Here is an 18,571-nt window from a genome sequence, read left to right on the forward strand (position 1 = left end):
GATCTGGTTTTTAAGAAAGTAAATTATGACATTATGAGACAATGAGAAATTTAAACATTGACTGGATATTTGATAACATGAAGGACTGTTAGTTATTTTAAGCATGATGATGATGATGTTATACTTATTTTGACAAGAGAGTAGCCATTATATTTTAGTGTTAAGTAATGAAAAGTTTACAGGTGAAATGATATAATATCTAGATTTTGCTTCAAAATAATGAGGGAGGGAGGAAATGGACAAGAGTGTGAATGAGGCAAGGTTGGCCTTGGGATTGGTAGTTGTTGCAGCTGAGTGATCGGCATACAAAGAGTCACTATATAAATATTGTTATGTATGCTTGAAATTTTTATTGTGTTGTTTAAAAACAAAAATAATCATTTTCTGATAGTATTTTAATAACAGTTAAAATGATTACTTCTCACCTCAATGTGAAAAAGTTTTTAAGTTTAATGTATGGTTATATGCAATTTTAAAAATGTATTTATATATATGCTAAAATATTCCCCAAAGGGACATCATTTAGAAAAAAACAAGTAAATCCAATTAGGAACATCTGTTTTTCAAAGTGATGTCTACATAATAATCTATCAATTAGCAAGCTACTTTATTTTAATATTATTACTGATTGCAGGCAGTTCTTAGGTGCAAAGCAAATTTGGAGAAACGGTTTCTAAGCACCATCACCAACAATGTCAGCAATAAGTAGATTTTGAAGTTTGTTCACTTCCACAAAGTCCAAAGTTCTGTAAGTTAAACAGTGGGTTTCCAAGGGTGCTTATCAGTGTGGTTAAACAAGGTATGGTGATACTGACATGGGCAGTGCTTTTGGAAAAAAAAAAAAAAAGCTTCGCTGAATCATTTTACACAACATGGGTTACTTAGAAAGAATATTAAATGTTTTATCATTTGTATCTTCAATTTAACATTGCCTTATGTTTTTTATGATAAATATTTTCCAAAACCTAAAGATTGTGTGTCAAAACTTGTGTTTCTTTTTTGGACTCACCCAGTGGAGTCTGAGGATGCGGGCTCAGTACCCTGCCTCCCCTGACCCACCCCCAAGAGTATGGATGTTCTGAATCCATTGATCCTTGTAACTGATGGTGGTCATTAAATGAGCGTTTAGTTGAAATAGCAGTGTCATATGTAAAAGTTTTAAGTTTTTAGATTAATTAAAAATATTTCCTAGTTCTAAATATATCTGAGTTTTTCAGGCGTATGTCTATGTGTGTGTTGCTGTATAACTGGGAAGCAGGTGTAGAAGGTTAAGACCCAAGCTTTATTGAATGGCTACTCTGTCAGCTAATGTGCTAAGTGCTTTTCAGGTGTTGCTTCATTTAACCCACCTGATACACAGTCACGAAGAATTTTACTATTTCCATTTTGCACGAAATAGTGAAGAAGGGCTCAGAGAAAATAAGACACTTGCCCAAGGTCACACAGCTTGTAAGCAGGGGGAGCAGGGAGTTGGATGCCTATTACCCTGGTTTATACTCTTTCCCTCCTTGTACTCTGATTAATCGTTTTCTCTTCAAGACTGTGAACACCCCACTCCCTTCTTTTTTTAAGAGGTGGGGCCTTGCTTTGTCACTCAGGCTGGAGTACAGTGGCACCAGCACAGCTCACTGCTGCCTCAAATTCCTAGGCTCAAGCGATCCTCCCACCTCAGCCTCCCAAATAGCTGGTACTACGGGTGTGTGCCACCACACCCAGCTAATTTTTTAAAAATTTTTTGTAGGGATTGGGTTTTTCCATCTTGTCCAGGCTGGTCTTGAACTCCTGGGCTCAAGAGATCTTTCTGCCTCAGCCTTCCCAAGTGCTGGGATCATAGATGCGAGCCTGTGTGAGCCCCTTAAGAGCAGCCTTCTATTAATTTTTGGGGACTTCACAACTCCTTAACTAAAGTGGATATTTAATAAATGTTTGTTAGAAAATCTCAGCAAATCATCCAAGTGTCAGCTCAGGACAGGAGTTGAAAGCTCTTTGCCAACATATTTTAAACTCACCTTTGGGACTGACTATCTATGATTATTGAGTAATCATTTAAGAAAAATGTTTGAGAACACATTTGCAGGCTTCAAACTACACAAAGAAATGGGAGAAAAGGAATGATGCCAAAGACTGGGGTCAAGGTTGAAAAAAATGAGATTTAAATTTGGAAAATGATAAATTAACCAGAAAAGTTTATGCATTTTGGGTTTTACTCTGTGGTCTTGCTGCAGAACAAGTGGAGAAACTAACAACCCATGGAAGAAAATTCCTAGAATACTGGGATCAAGTCAAAACACCTGATGGTTTTAGAGGACAGAATTTTTGGAGGGAAAAACACAACCAGATGACTCTCTGCACCCCTTTCCCAGGCCATGGGCACCTGCCTGATTCCTATGGTCATGAAGGAACATTTTTCTGGTGTGGCCATATTCATGGTGTCAGTGCAATCTCATCAGAGATGAGGCTCCCCACTCAAGCTGCCATGTGACTTGACAGGTGAGACGTTAAATAATAGCTAATAATATTATCTACCATTTGTTGCATGCCCAATATATGCCAGGGGACTAATAAGTATTTTACATAAGTTATCTAATCCTCCCAGAACCAAATGAAGAAACTGAGGCTTAGAGAAGATGGGATTTTTCAGCTAAAAGATCTTTCTCTTGAACTCTAAAGCCCAGGCATGTTCTGGCAGGGATAATGGTAGCTGAGGGTGACTAGTAGTGTTAGGAAGGTGAATTTGTGTTTAACAAGCCCCCTTGACGAAAGTTTGTAAGCATTTAGAGTGTTTCTGAGGAGCCATGCTCTAGAAATATCTAGAGACAACTAAGAAGGTGACAGGCCAAGGAGTTGGAGGATTGCTGGCCCAAGACCCCCAAGGACCTCTTTAGCAGAAACTCAGCATTTAGAAGCCAGGGTAAAAAGCCAAAGGTAAACTAACTTTAAGATGTCTGAATTTTCAATAAAGGAAACACTTCCAGGGAGGTGTTGAGTAGATGAGATCATTGGGAATTTGCCCCATTGTTTCTGGTACCTGCTTCTGTGTCTCTGGACTTTGTAGCACCTCCTGGCCTCAGTTCCTCCCTGTTCTAGTTTGACATGGCCAGCCTGGCTGCCAGAGTCACCCCTCCAAAGCATTGAGGTTACTGTAAACTCTTTGAGGGCAAAGGCTTGGTTCCTGACAAGATTCCAATATGAGAGCTGCTCAGTAAATATATATGAACTGTTCCAGGGATCACCAAGTTCCTATTGTCAAGAGAGCACCCTGGGCAAGAAACAGGGCCATGTTCCTTCCTGGTATTTTTTTCCCACTGCCTAAGGAGCTCAGCCATGGAACTTGGAAAAGCTGTGGAGACAGTAGCTCTGCAGTCATGCCCGTCAGGTCCTTTTCTCACTTCTACTGCAGACTGAAAGACCTGTCCTGTCCTGAGGACAGGCTTAGCATTTTCCAGTATCATGATTTGTAATGTCTATTTTTTATTTTCTTAAAATGTTCGGTGAAAGAGTGTCTACAATGAAAAAGGTATATAATATCAAAGGTTGGTGAGGATGTGGAGCAACTGGAATGACTACACTCAGCTGATAGGAGGGAAAAGTAGTAAAACCACTTTGGAAAACTGGGAGAATCTGCTAAAACTGAACATGTATATACCCCAAGGCCCAGCAATTCCAGGTGTATAGCCAACGGACCAATGTACACATGTACTAGAATGTTCATAGCAACACCATTCATATTAACCACAAACTGGAAACAATAAGTTCATCTATAGCAGAATGAATAAACTGTGGCATATTTATATGTGGGATACTACACAGTAATGACATGAAAAAACTACAGCTACATGCAATAATATACATGGATCTTACAAGGCTGAGCAAAGAATCCAGACACAAGAGAGTCCATAGTGTATGATTCTACTTACATAAAATCAAGATGTTTGTATTAAGATATAAAAAACAATTTTTAAAGGTAAATTAATCTGTGGTGTTAAAAATCAGCATCAAAATTATGTGGGAGCAGTGACTAGGCATTACGGGATTCTGGGGTGCTGGTAATGCTCTGCTTTTTGATAAAGTTATTCATTACATGGATTTGTCACTTTGTGAAAATTCATCAAGCTGTGTATTTATGATTGGTTCACTTTTCTATATGTATGTTATACTTCAATACAATTTACAAAAGATACACAGTGAGGTCTTTGGAACCTGTTTGTTAAAAGAAGTCTTTAAAATCATGAGTTGCAGGCCAGACACAGTGGTTCATGCCTGTAATCCCAGTACTTTGGGAGGCCAAGGCAGGCAGATCACTTGAGCCCAGGTGTTCAAGACCAGCCTGGGCAACATGGTGAATCCCCATCTCTACAAAAAAACACAAAAAATTGGCCAGACATGGTAGCACACACCTGTAGTCCCAGCTACTTGGAAGGCTGAGGTGGGAGAATCATCTGAGCCCAGGAGGTTGAGGCTGCAGTGAGCCATGTTTGCACGACTGTACTCCAGCCTGGGCAACAGAGTAAGACCCTGTGTCAAAAAGTAAAAAATAAATAAATAAATAAATATCACGAGTTGACTTCTACATCATTTCTTTACTAGTAGAAATAAATTCTGAAATCTTGTAGCATACAAACATTTGCCTTATGTGTTATTAAATATAACTAGTCTCAACATTTTTCTGTAAAATGATAGTTGTCTATTTAGAAGGAAGCCCATTTGCTAGCATCTTTATAATAAGTATTTAGTGAGAAGCATGTGAGGTTGTTTCATACAATTAGCCTGAAACTAATTGTATAGTGTGTCTGCTTCCTTAGAACAAAATTGGTTGCTACTTCGTTAAGCAATAGTAAGTAGGTCAATTTCTGAAGGCCAGTAATGATCATTTCTAATTCATCAGATTGCTAATAAAATAAAATTGGGTGTCTCAGTTGGGCTGCAGTAACAGAATGCCATAGACTGGGTGGCTTACAAACAGCAGAAATTGACTTCTCACAGTTCTGGAGGCTGGACGTCCACGATCAGGGTGCCCGCATGGTTGGGTTCTGGTGAAAGCCTCTCCCAGGTTGCAGGTGGCCATTTTCTTACCGTATTTTTACATGGTAGAGAGTAGAGAGCGCTCTCCTGTCCCTTTTATGAGGGCACTAATCCCATTCATAAGGGCTCCACCCTCATGACCTAATTTCTCCTAAGAGTCCCACCACCTAATATCATCACCTTGAGGCTTAGGATTTCAACATATGAATGTGGGGTTGGGAACACAGGCATTTAGTTCATAACAATAGGGAATCGAAAAATTTCTGGCATCACAGTGAAGTTATACTACAAAGGTTCTTAAAACCACAAGTAAACTGATATCAAAAGTGTTCCCCACCACAGTGGGCCTAGGAATCTACATTCATCCCAATGTAAGGTGTGTCACAGAGGCTCAAAGGGGGCCGTGCTATAATGCAAAGGGGGGATCAACAATGCTTTAAATTCAGACTCTGTTGGTAGTGGCTGCATGTTTATAATCAATATGGATATAAGTATTAAGTGAACAATGGCCAAATGCTATGGTAATTTAAAAGACACAGATATCCTGTTGGGCCTAGTGGCTCATGCTTATAATCCCAGCACTTTGGGAGGCCAAGGTGGGAGGCTCGCTTCAGCCTATGGGTTTGAGACCAGCCTGGGCAATACAGCAAGACCCCGTCTTTACAAAAAATAAAAACAAAAATAATAAAGTATGTTTAAAAAACACAGATATCACTCAAATATAACCCACTAAAATGCTCCTCCTTCCCCACCAAGTTGAAGGGTAAATCTGTTTTCAGCAGCTGATTTATTTCTTTCCACCTCTCCTAGGATATTTTGTTGAGTGGAGAAGTCAACTTAAAACTCAAGGCCCCAAGCCAGTTTTCCCAAAATGAGTCCCCATTTAGCCCAATGTCTCAACAAGAACCCTCAGCATGTTCCTTCTTCCACAGGGCCCTCTTGTAATAGTCCTGGCAGTAGTAGTGGTACTAAATATAACAGCTAACATTTATCTAACACCTTCTATGTATTAGGAACTGTTTTAGTGTTTTCTATATATATGAAACCATTTAATCCTCCCAAAAACCCAGTAAGGCAAATATTAAACTACCGTCCTCATTATTCCATTTTGTAGAGAAAACGGAGGCCCAGAGAGGTGAGGGGGTTTGTCTGAGGCTATACAGCTGGTAAGGGAAGGAGTCAGCCTTCAGGGTAATAATTCTTGACTTTGATTGCACTTTGGTATTTTTGTTTGTTTTTGAGACAGGGTCTCCCTTTGTCAGCCAGACTGGAGTGCAGTGGTGCAATCATGGCTCACAGCAGCTTCAACTTCCTGGGCTCAAGTGATCCTCTCTCAGCCTCCCAAGTAGCTGGGACCACAGGCACACACCACCATGCCTGGCTACTTAAAAAAATTTTTTTGTGGCCGGGCGCGGTGGCTCACGCCTGTAATCCCAGCACTTTGGGAGGCCGAGGTGGGAGGATCACGAGGTCAGGAGATCGAGACCATCCTGGCTAACACAGTGAAACCCCGCCTCTACTAAAAATACAAAAAATTAGTCAGCCGTGGTGGCGGACGCCTGTAGTCCCAGCTACTCGGGAGGCTGAAGCGGAAGAATGGCGTGAACCCCGGAGGCAGAGCTTGCAGTAAGCCCAGATGGCGCCACTGCACTCCAGGCTGGGCGACAGAGCGAGACTCCATCTCAAAAAAATAAAAAAAATAAAAAATAAAAAATTTGTCTAAAGACAGGGTCTTCTTATGTTGCCCAGGTTGGTCTCAAACTCCTGGGCTCAAGCAATCCTCCCACCTCGCCTCCCAAAGTGTTGGGATTACAGGCGTGCGCCACTGTGCCCAGCTGATTGTACTTTGAATGCCTGGGTCTCACCCGCTAATCACCCAACGCCCATTCCAGATTCTAATTTAATTGGCCAGGGATTTTTAAATGCTCCTTGGGTGATTCTAATGAGCTGCCAGAGTGGGCGCCACTGGTCTGGGGCCTGGCTTTGTAGCATCCTACTACGCAGCCCATGAGAAGCGATTGAGCAGAAGCTACACCTGGGTTCGTATGACTTTTCCCTCATTGGGAACAACTGGTTAAAGGAACAGTCAATGGCAGGAGAAGCTTTGTGGATAAAATAATAACAGCTGGGTGGTTATTTAGCTAGCCACATGGTCTTAGGCCAGTGACTCAGTTTCTTCATCTGCAAAACAAAGGGTTTGAAATAAGAAATGATCTCTTGGTTCTTTCCAGTGCTATGAGTCTATGAAATCAATATATGAAACCCTGGATCATCCAGGAGTGGATGATCCACAGAAAATGTCTAATCTGAGGACCAGTGTCCTTCAGCCACCCTTCTCATTCATTGGTGTGTGCTCAAAGAATGCACATCAGTTTTATTTTTGGCCTAAGCAGAACACAAATAGGAAGGAAGAAATCATGTGTGTACATGTGAAAATCATTCAAAAGATAAATTAAATGATTTGGAGGGATTATCTGCTGTTTGGGATTACCCACATCACTGCCCCCTCCAATAGCGTTGATAATTGAAAGATGCCTGTAGGCTGATTGCTGACAGCTGAAGGATCCATGTTGCCAAGGAACCTATGGCTGAGTGCCAAGGAATGACCTGATTAATTATCCTTTTCTTTGTAGCATCCCGGCTCTTCATACCGTTCCCTCACCAGAGTGGTGTCCAGTTTCAGGAGCACGGAAGAAAACAGTAAGTCCCCAAAAGTGAACAGTCCCTATTTCTTGAGGCAGAAAATAACAGTGGAGACCTTTTCACCCCCCTCGGGTCCTATGCTGGCTGCTCTGCTTGGTGACTAAACTTTAGACCATAATGAAATCAAAGACAGTCTGTCTGGTCACAGTGGCTTTCCACGTGGAAGGTTTTGGCAAAATGCTCTCTCTTCTTCAATCGGATGCATACAGAGGTTGTAATGTGCAAGACTCCAGCATGAGAAGGGCAGGCTACTATGGCCAAGAGGCTAAACCTTATTCCCGGTGGCTTTGTACTGTCTGGGCTTAAACTACTCATTATCCTCAGCATTTTACTTTGACTGTGGAGTGTCATATAGAATTCTTCTTCTTCTTTTTTTTAATCATGAACCAGCATGCTAGGTGAGAAGTATCTTTATTTCAGGGGAATTTGGGAAAAAGTTTGCACAGATTCTATGCACTGGTTACATAGCTAAAACCAGGTTACATAACTGTTTAAATTTGGTATAAGCCAGCTATCTGTACATCCTTAAGCAGTGTAGGCAAGCTGGCCCCAGGGGCTAGCCCCAGAAGTTTCAAGCTTTAAACAGCACATTGCAAATTCCAAATTAGCACTCCCATCCTTATCTTGACCAAGAGTCTGTACTCCACTTATAGATAAGCATAGAGCTTTCTCAGTTCAGCCGTAAGATAATCTTGTCTTATACATACTGTAATACAAAAGATGAGGGAGTGATCCTTCCTTCCTGAATTCATTCCCTCTAACTCACAGTTTATTTCATAGCCATGTAGAATTCTGAGTCTTTTCTAAAACTAGTTCTTAAATGATTGGCTTTTACAGGGGTATTCAATAGCTACTGAATTGATGGCACTAGACTGGTTATTTTTATCATTTTTTAAATTATTTTTAGAGACAGGATGTTGTTCTGTCACTCAGGCTGGAGTGCAGTGATGCAATCATAGATCACTGTGGCCTTGAACTCCTGGGCTCAAGGAATCCACCTGCTTCAGCCTTCTATGTAGCTAGAACTACAGGTATCCACCACCAACCTCAGCCCTGGGTTCTACTGGATGTGCCGGCCAGGGGCCAGCTCTACCTCTGCTGGGGCCTCCCAGTGCTGGCCCTCCACGGGTGGCCTCCGGAAACAACCCTCAGAAAGAAGGATGGTTCCACTCATACCAGAACCTTTTTTGTCATCTTTGCATTTTATACAGGCAGTCAGACCTCAGGCGTCTGCTCCATCAGAGGCCTGACCTCGCCTCAGTGGCTGTGATTATTGCCTGGAGAACCAGCCAGATTTTACGTAAATTTCAAACAAATCTTTTAAGAGTAGGGTCCTATCCTGGAGGCAGCTGGAGGGAGAAAAAGATCCCTCTTAGAACTCGGCCTTTGAAGTGAATTCCTTCAGCAATCTTGCTCTGAGCTTTTCCTGAATACAGTTGTAAATTGATTTGGGGTTTGTCCTAATGGGCTGAAAAACATAGCTTTCCTGTGTTGGGTGGTTCAGTGAAGCCACTATTTTACAACCACCCAGAGTTCCTTGAAAAGCCACCCTCCATGAGATCATTACAGATACATCCTGAGTTCAAGAAAAAAGAAGTTGAGCCTGTGTTTCTATTGGTAGACTAGGCGGGTTCGCGGATACTTGGACACTGATTTGGGCATAGATTTGTGCTTAAGCCATATAAACAGATTAATCTGGTATCTAAGCCATATAGATACTGGATTTCACTCTCCATCCATGTCTATAGGTATACTTTATTAGCTTGTTAATGCCTTTCTTTCAGAGAACAATTTATTTAGCCTTTAGAGAACACAGTGATTTAAAAAAATGTAGCTTTATTAAAGAACCATAGCCTAATCTAAAATGGTTTCACTGGTCTGCACATGCCACAGGTTTACTGGGGTATAAAATACCAAATTCTCTTTATGTGTTCCCTAAATTACTTTATAACTTTATCTTTTGCCCTAATAATACTTGTCACAAAATATGGAGACCTACTCAATTTTACTAGTCATTGAAGGAATGTAAACTGAAACTAGAAGATAATGATTTTTTTACCCATCAAGTAGTCAAGGAAATGGATATTGTCACTTTGGGCTGGTGTGACATCTAGGAACATATCCTGACACAGAATTATTCTTAAATAGGAACAAGGGTATTAAGTACAAAATTACTTGCATTACTCTATAATAATCAAAATTATTCAACAAAGTCTAAATATCTGATTATAAGGGAATGGTTGAATGACTTACCATTTTGTAACTAACGGTGGCTCTGATGAACACATTGAAAAGGTTTCTGATATACAGCTAGGAGAAGAGCAGGACATGACACAGGGTACAGACTACAACAGCAACTATAGTATTTTTTTTAATGTGCATATAAAATGTGTTTCTAGTGACAGCCCCACTCCCTCCTTCAGTGGCTGTTCAGTGCCTTAAGACATCTGAGGCAATTCCCAGCTGGGCCCCCTCCACGTCTGCACTGCTCTGCTTCTATCAGGCCGGCCTGCTCTCCAGTGCATCCTGCCTCTGGCCTTTGAACTGCTGCTTTCCTGCCCTGATGATGCTTCTCTCCTCTTCATCCTCCTCATCTCAGGTTTTTTTATTTTTTGAAGACAGGGTCTGGCTCTGTCACCCAGGCTGGAGTGCAGTGGCACAATCACAGCTCACTGCAGCCTTGCACTCCTGGGATCAAGCGATAACCCCACACCGCAGCCTCCTGAGTAGCTGGGACTACAGGAGCATGCCACTATGCCCAGCAATATTTTTTTGTTTTTTATAGAGACAGGGCCTTGCTATGTTGCCCAGGCTGATCTCAAAATCCTGGGCTCAAGCTATCCTCCTGCCTCAGCCTCCCAAAGTGCTGGGATTATAAGTGTGAGCCACCATGCCCAGAAAACAACAACAATAACTTTCATTGTATCTTTATTTTTTTTTTCTATGATTACTCTGAAAACACTGATGAGCCTTAGAAATCAATACCACTTTAAAACTACAGAAGAGTGGGTAGTCTGGAGAGACTATTTCACAATTGGGCCAAGGTGATGACTATTTTCAATTTTGTGCTCTTAGGCCTCATTAGTCTCATTCTGAGGATGCTTTATTCTTCCCTGAATTGATCGTATTAATAAATAAAGCATGTGGAGGGAGGAATCTCTCCTAAAAGAGGAGATCACTCATCCTTGAAAGTATATAGGATTTTTTTTTAAGTGTCTGCCTGGGGAAAATGCTGTGGCGGCATTAATAGACAACAGCATTTTAATTATGAATCTAATATATTTGTATCACAAAACCTGGCAATTTCAACGATAAAGTACTATGATTACACAAAGCATTTTTAGAAATAATAAACCTCTGCTGAATATGCTTACAAACCACATTAAGATTCCATTTCAGCTCTCCTTTGTAATATCAAATCATATGGGTAGGTTGGCTGTTTTAAAATGTATTAAATGTAAATTGATTTTGTATTGTCAGAAATAATATTTAGAGACATTCTGCCGTCTCTGTCACGACCCTTGCCTGATTCCTGCTCCATGTGTTTCTAATCCCGGAAGATTTATACAGCTTTTAAATTTTCATTATGTGTTCTCCTGCCTGCCTGATAGACACTTGCTGTACTTTGCCTGCCACCAATGTTGGACTTGTCTAATGTGAGCCAGGATCCAGTCTGGGGACAAACACTGAGCACCAAGTTTGGGCGAAGCTTTGGCGAGGGGAATGATCCCAAATGTAGGCTCAGGAGGCAGCTGCATCACTTCCAAGTTTTTCTCACAAGGTTGCTGGCTCTGCTAATACCAAGGCAGCAAACTGTCATCTAAGCCACAAACATAACATTGGTGTGTCACGCAATGTGAGTTAAGATTTGTCAAACACACCTTTATTCCATATTTGGCTGGATCATGAAGCACTCATTGCAAAGTTCCCTAGGGCCTGCAGCAAGGGACGTGGGTAGCTGTAACTCTGGTTTGTTCACGAAGTACATTAGTGAGCATAATAAAGTAATCACATGCCTCCTATGGGTTTTTGTCTTGTTAAGTATGTGAAATCTGCTCCAGATAAATATTTTTTTTTAAATGAAAGCACGTGAGATGTTAGAGGAGAATGCAAGATCTTAAATGATCAATTACGTGGCACAGAAAACACATGTAAAGAAGGATGGGGGAGGCCAGGCACAGTGGCTCACGCCTATAATCCCAGCACTTTGGGAGGCTGAGGTGGGAGAATCACTTGAGCCAGGAGTTCGGGACCAGACTGGGCAACATTGTGAGACCCCTCTCTACAAAAAGTTTTAAAAATTAACTGGGTATGGTGGGGCGTGCCTATAGTCCCAGCTACTCAGGAGGCTGAGGTGAGAGGATTGCTTGAGCCCAGGCATTGGAGGCTGCAGTGAGCCACTATACTTCAGCTGGGTGACAGAGCGAGACCCTGTCTGAAAAAAAGAAAAAAAAGGTTTTTTTAAAAATTTATTTTATTTTATTTTATTTTTTAAGGTTTCAGTATGAACAGACTAGCTAACCCTGTGCTCTATGGTTTAGAGAGGGATAAGGAGTGAGGATCTCCATCTGCCACCTGCAGGGCTCTGGGGAAGGACAGGATTCCCACGCATTTGTTGTAACTAGCTGGGCATAGGAAAGCTGGACTTATAGGCAACAGTACTACAGGGTGGTCCTGTGTAGGAAGGGCTGGGGAAAGAGCCAGGGAATATTCCTCCTTGTGTCTCTGTCCTTTACAAACTAGGTGGTCAAAAATCTCAAAAGAGTTTTGGGTGATGCTACTCTTGGAAAGCAACAGCATATTTTACCAATGAAAACAAGTGCTTGCCCCGGTGCCTGCAGCCTAAAAGAGACCAGACTTTTGGGCCGCAGGAATATCAGGCATTCGACCCTAAAGGTGAAACTGTGCCCAAAGGGTTAAAGAAGTTGGTAACAGGAATTCTTGAGCTTGTCTTACAGGATGGCATATAAGGAAGCAGCTTGTAAAAATCCCCTCCACTTGTAACAAAACTGGCCAACTGGGGCGGTTGCAGTGGCTCAGGCCTTTAATCCCAGCACTTTGGGAAGCCAAGGCAGGAGGATTGCTTGAGCCTAGGAGTTTGAGACCAGCCTGGGCAACATAGCAAGACCTCATCTCTACAAAAACAAACAAATGAAAAGCCAGGCATGGTGGCACATGCTTTAGTCCCAGCTATTTGGGAGGCTGACGTGGGAAGATTACTTGAGCCCAGAAATTCAAGGCTGCAGTGAGCTGTGATCTCACCACTGCACTCCAGACTCTAGCTTGGGTGACAGAACAAGAACTTGTCTCAAACAAACAAGCACAACAACAAAAAACAAAACAAAAAAAATCTAGCCAAACTGGCTGAAACTAATTGCAACCAATATGGCTGGCTACAGTCTGTGAAGAATGGTCTTACTTTGCCAGATGGGCGACCTTTTGATGTCACAGTCTGAATTCATACCATACGGTTCATACCAATTCCCCCCAAATTTGCACATACAACCACAAAGAAGCACAAAGAGACAACCGCACCCACTTAAGGGATTTTCCAAACTTCCCCTCCCCTTCCTCCAATCATTCACCAACCCCAAAACCCCTCCCCCAGAATTTCTCCTTTACATATACTGCTTTGAGACCAGTACAAGGAGATGGATTTGAGCCCATCTCTTGTCTCCTTGCACAGCCACCTTGCTATAAACCTTTCTCTCTACAAAAATCTGGTGCTTTGGTGTTTGGCTTTTCCTTGTGCATGGGCAAATGGACTCAGTGCAATTAGGTGACAAGGGCTCATAATATCCTCACATTCCCATGTATACTGTTTTGCTACCTTCGGTTTGATTTTCATGAAAATTTATACTGGTAAAATGGAATTGACTAGAGCAGAGGCATCCAGCCTTTTGCCACCAAGAAGTCTTTATTATTCCTAATCCCCATCAAGGGAAAAAGGAAGTTATGACTAATTGGTTTTCCACTTTTGTTAGACACTCAGAGCATCTAACCAGCAGGACCGGCAAGTACTGCCCCCAAAGAGCTGATGTACTTCTAGCCACATGCCAAGGCTCATGGCATTTTAATTAGACACGGCAACCCTTACAGCAGGCCCAGCTCTGATTGTTGTTAGAATTTTTGAAATATTTAAAATTGTCTGAGGGTTCCTTTTACTGTCAGTGAAGACTCTTGGCCAGCCGGGCACGTGTGCTCTTGGGCAGAACAGAATCTGGGAGGAAGAACGGCTGGAGCTGGCTGATGTTGAAGTGGTGGGTCAGACAGCAGCGTTGGGCCCAGGACTTTATACACGTCCTATAAGAAGCGCTAGAGCTGGAAAATGGGAACTCCTGAAGTGCTGAACCGATCTGTTTCCAGGAGTGGGGAGAGTTGTTGAAGAGATGGAATGGGAACCAGTTAACCTAGCTAGGAGCTCCAGGGACATAAAGATAAAAATAAAACAAAACAAAATACAACTCCTCCCCCAAACCACAATGATATATCTCTTAAAAGCTATCCCAAAAGCTTAAAGCACACACACACATACACACACACACACACACACACACACACACACACACACGGAGAAAATATAATCAAGTGTTGCTTTCAGACCATGGGTGACAGATACATATTTATTTAAAGAGGGGAAAGACCGTGTCAACAGGGAAGTCAGCCCTATTGAGAAGGTGCTATGTGCCAGGCATTGTGTAGGAGCTTTATAGGGTTGAAGGTTCTTATAAAAGCCTGGTGCTTGTCACTCACGATATTCTCTTGCCTTGTCCCAGTGGACTCATAGCTAAATCCCAACATGAAGGGGACAGTAGTAGGAACAGCAGTAACATAACATTGACTACAACAAAGACAACAATAACAATATTTACTGAGTGCTTAACAAAGATCAGACGCTGTGGCAAGCGTTTTACATGGATCAGTTAGTTAAGTCCTGAGGATATCCCTAGTCCTGAGGTACTATTATGATCATCCCCATTTTATAGCTGGAAAAACTGAGGCTCAATGACTGGCCCTAGGTCACATAGCTAAAGAAAAGAGTATCTAAAATCTAAATCCCAAGTCTGTCTGACTTCAGATCCCTTGCTTATAATAGAGTAGACTGTCTTCCATTAAATAGGAGGGAATAAAAACTAAGAGCTGCTTCCTTAACATTTCCATGGAACATGGGAGTCAAAAACAGCACTCTTGGTGGCCATGAAGACAGAGGCATTATTATTACTATTTTTTTAGAGACAGGGTCTCACTCTGTCGCCCAGGCTGGAGCGCAGTGGTGCAATCACATCTCACTGTAGCCTCCAATTCCTGGGCTCAAGTGATCCTCCTGCCTCAACCTCCACAGTAGTTGGGACTACAGGCACACATCACCATTCCAAACTAATTATTATTATTATTATTTTTGAGATGGAGTCTCACTCTGTGGCCCAGGCTGGAGTGCAGTGGCTCGATCTTGGCTCACTGCAACCTCTGCCTCCTGGGTTCAAGCAATTCTCCGCTTCAGCCTCAGAGTAGCTGGAACTACAGGCGCCTGCCATTATGCCCAACTAATTTTTGTATTTTTAGTAGAGACGGGGTTTTGCCATGATGGCCAGGCTGCTCTCGAACACCTGACCTCAAGTGATCTGCCCACCTCAGCCTCCCAAAGTGTTGGGATTACAGGCATGAGCCAGCATTCCCAGTTGAGACATCCTATATACAAAGCCTTAGTAAACCCCGAGTGACTGAGGCAGGCCCTGCAGCTCCTTGCTCCCCCAACTCCATGGCCACACATGACACCCTGCTGTGAGTTTGGCAGAAGAGAAAGAAAATTACACAATGGCATGAGAACCAAGAGAGACAACTTCCACTCTTCACATTAGCCAAACACTTCCCCTGAAGTCCTGGGAGTCTTTGGAAGGAATCTGGGAATCTGAGAAAGGACTGGGAGTTACTGCCAGTGAGTCATACTGTGTACTGAGAAATATGAAATCGTGATTATTGATGAGATGCTATTTCTACTCCCAAATGAGTGGGCTGGGAAATACTGCTTACATTTACAGTGAATGAATAGCTGTCTGTTTGGCTGATGGGTCTTGTATCTTTTCCACATCGATGTGGGTATTTTCTGAGTTGGAGTTCAAGGTTCTTTTCCGCAAAGACTTCACTTGCTTCTTTGTAAAGAATTTTGCAAAGTGTTGCATGAATGTCAACTTTTTATCTGTTTTTTATGATGATGGCAAACATTACTAAGGGATAGGGTCTTCTTTTTAAAGCTTTTTAATTCCTGGGGCCTCTCTCCTTAACAAATCCTTGGTATCTGTACTTTTCCTAAAAATGAGGAAGATGCTCCTCTGCCTTTTTCTTTTTGTTTGAGACAGGGTCTTGCTTTATCCCCCAGGTCGGAGTGCAGTGGCACAATCATAGCTCACTGCAGCCTTCAACTCCTAGGCTCAAGTGATCCTCCTGCCTCAGCCGCCTGAGTCGCTGGAACTACAGGTGCGTGCCACCATACCAGGCTAATTTTTTCTTTTTTGTAGAGATTGGGGTCTTGCTATGTTGCCTAGGCTGGTCTTGAACTCCCAGCCTCAAGTGATCCTCCCCCCTTCACCTCCCAGAGTGCTGGGATTATAGGCATGAGCCACTGCACCTGTCCTCCACTGCCATTTTAAAAGTTGATTGATTATGTTCACAATCTGTTAGTTCCTTTGTCTAATATTGACACACCTTAGTTTTAGTGGGTTTGAGCCCCATCTAGGCCATTTGGCTGTTCTGCCATCAGGTAGATTGCTTTACGACCTGAAGTGATTGTTACAGACTACCAAAGTAACCAGAAGGAGGCCACAAGACAGATGGGGCTTCAAAGGCTCTCACTGCATCACCCTGTTCTAGACCTTACAGTGGCTCCCCATGGCTCTGGATCCACCTGAGATTCCATTCCACACTCTCATTCCTCTTCCCACCACCGCCCCACAGGCTCCTTGCTGTGTGCTGCTCTTCGTGCCTCAGCCCCATATGCTCTGGGGCCTCCACCCTGGGGGAGCTCAGGAGGAGAAATGTGCTTCACTTCCCAGAGACGGCATCCTATGGAAACTAAACGAAGACACACTCCAGCACTTGACAACTAACACACTGTTCACAGCCTGAGCAGCATCAAGCATTCCGAAAACCAAAACTGGGACTTTGTATTACAGTTTTTAAGAGTAGAGAGAGAGAGAGAGACATGGCAACCCTTACAGCAGGCCCACCTCTGACTGTTTACCTTTGTCAGCAATTCTACCTGAAGTAAAAACAAACAAACAAAAAACAACCAACCAAACAACAACAACAAAAAAACACAGGGAGCAGAAGCAGCCTCGTGAAAAATGGCCTGTTCAAAAGCACTGAGATGTGTGAAAATATAAGCCAGCACAGACTTCCTGTCACTTTAAAAATGTTTTGAATCCCAGATGCGAAGCAGGATGCTAGGGCTTCTTGTAGCTGGCACCAAGTTTCAGGAAAACATAAAAACAAACAAACAAAACCCTCTACATGTTGATTCACTTGAAATAAACATTTCATTACGCTCATAATAAAGACAAGTTCTTGACTGAGTACATGAAATTCCAGGTAGTCAGATTTCTGGATTGTACTGTGCAGGAAATTTTCAGAAACAATAATAGTGTGCGTGATAAAGTATTGAATTTGATTGGCTAGAGGGAGATGGAAGGAGAAAGCCAGCACTGTGAGATCGCGTGATAGGTGCTATTAGGGTATTGGATGAATTATCGGACCCACAGACTAGCCTGCAATGTCCTAGGTGCTTTTTGTCAACACCCAGAAGCCTACAAATGAACCAATTGTTGAAAACATGAAGAGACAGTCTCTATGGACATGCCAGAAAAATAAATCTCAGGTTAGTTTGTGGAATTAAAAATCAAAACATAAAGAGAGAGGGGAAGAAGGAAAGAAAGAAGACAGAAAGAGAGAGACAGAAAGAGATGGAGAGAGAAAGGGAGGAAGGAAGGAGAAAGGAAAAGGGGGAAAAATAAATGACAGAGTGGCTTTGTAATTTTCCTCCCTGTTCACATGAGTAGCAAATCATCCCTGCATTCTTCAAGCCATTTCCTCATATTTCATCTTGTTTCATTCTTACCACAACCTCAAGGGAACCCTTTTAAAATTTTTTCATGTTATTTTAGTTTTTTTAGAGACAGGGTCTCACTCTGTTGCTCACGCTGAGTGCAGTGGCATGATCATAGCTCACTGCAGCCTCAAACTCCTGGGCTCAAGCGACCTTCCCACCTCAGGCTCCTGAGCGGCTGGGACTACAGGTGCACACCACCATGCACCTGTTTTAAAACATGTTTTAAAAATGTTTTGTAGAAATGAGGTCCTGCTATGTTGCTCAGACTGGTCTGAAACTCCTGGGCTCAAGATATCCTTCCACCCCGGCCTCCCAAAGTGCTGGGATTATAGGCGTGAGCCACTGTGCCTGGCCTTATATAACTGAACACACAGAGGTTAAATTACTTGCCCAGGATAATACAGCAAACAGTCAAGGGGTGGGCACCCCATCTAATCTCTCCAGCGAGCAAAGCCAAGTGGGCCTGTTTGTTCTGTGCTGTGAAATTAACCCTAATGGCTCTTGCTTGGGCTCCCTCTGCCCTCATGTTGCCGTTGGAGTCAACATATGGAATGATTTAGAGACTTTCTCTCTGAAGGCAGGGGATGGACTTAATGATACCCCGAGATCCCCTGCCAAAGAATGGTTTTCTTGTAATTCTAAAGACACATAGTGGGCCTCTACGGAAACAGAGTCCCATGTGCAGGAAGTGGGGACTGGGCCCCCTTTCTTGTCATTGATCAGTTGCATATGTCAGGAAAGGGC

General features: G+C 42.6%; 1 long non-coding RNA gene across 1 annotated transcript; it reads left to right on the top strand.

Moving 5' to 3' along the window:
• Window positions 1-337: 337 nt before the first annotated feature.
• Window positions 338-17,296, top strand: LOC134807138 (uncharacterized). The gene is made up of 4 exons (XR_010146819.1): window positions 338-2,490; window positions 7,656-7,722; window positions 16,103-16,200; window positions 16,678-17,296. It is a non-coding gene; the product is annotated as an uncharacterized LOC134807138 (long non-coding RNA).
• The last annotated feature ends 1,275 nt before the right edge of the window (window positions 17,297-18,571 follow it).

This window comes from Pan troglodytes, chromosome 8 (assembly GCF_028858775.2).
Source record: "Pan troglodytes isolate AG18354 chromosome 8, NHGRI_mPanTro3-v2.0_pri, whole genome shotgun sequence".
NCBI classification, from domain to species: Eukaryota; Metazoa; Chordata; class Mammalia; order Primates; family Hominidae; genus Pan; species Pan troglodytes.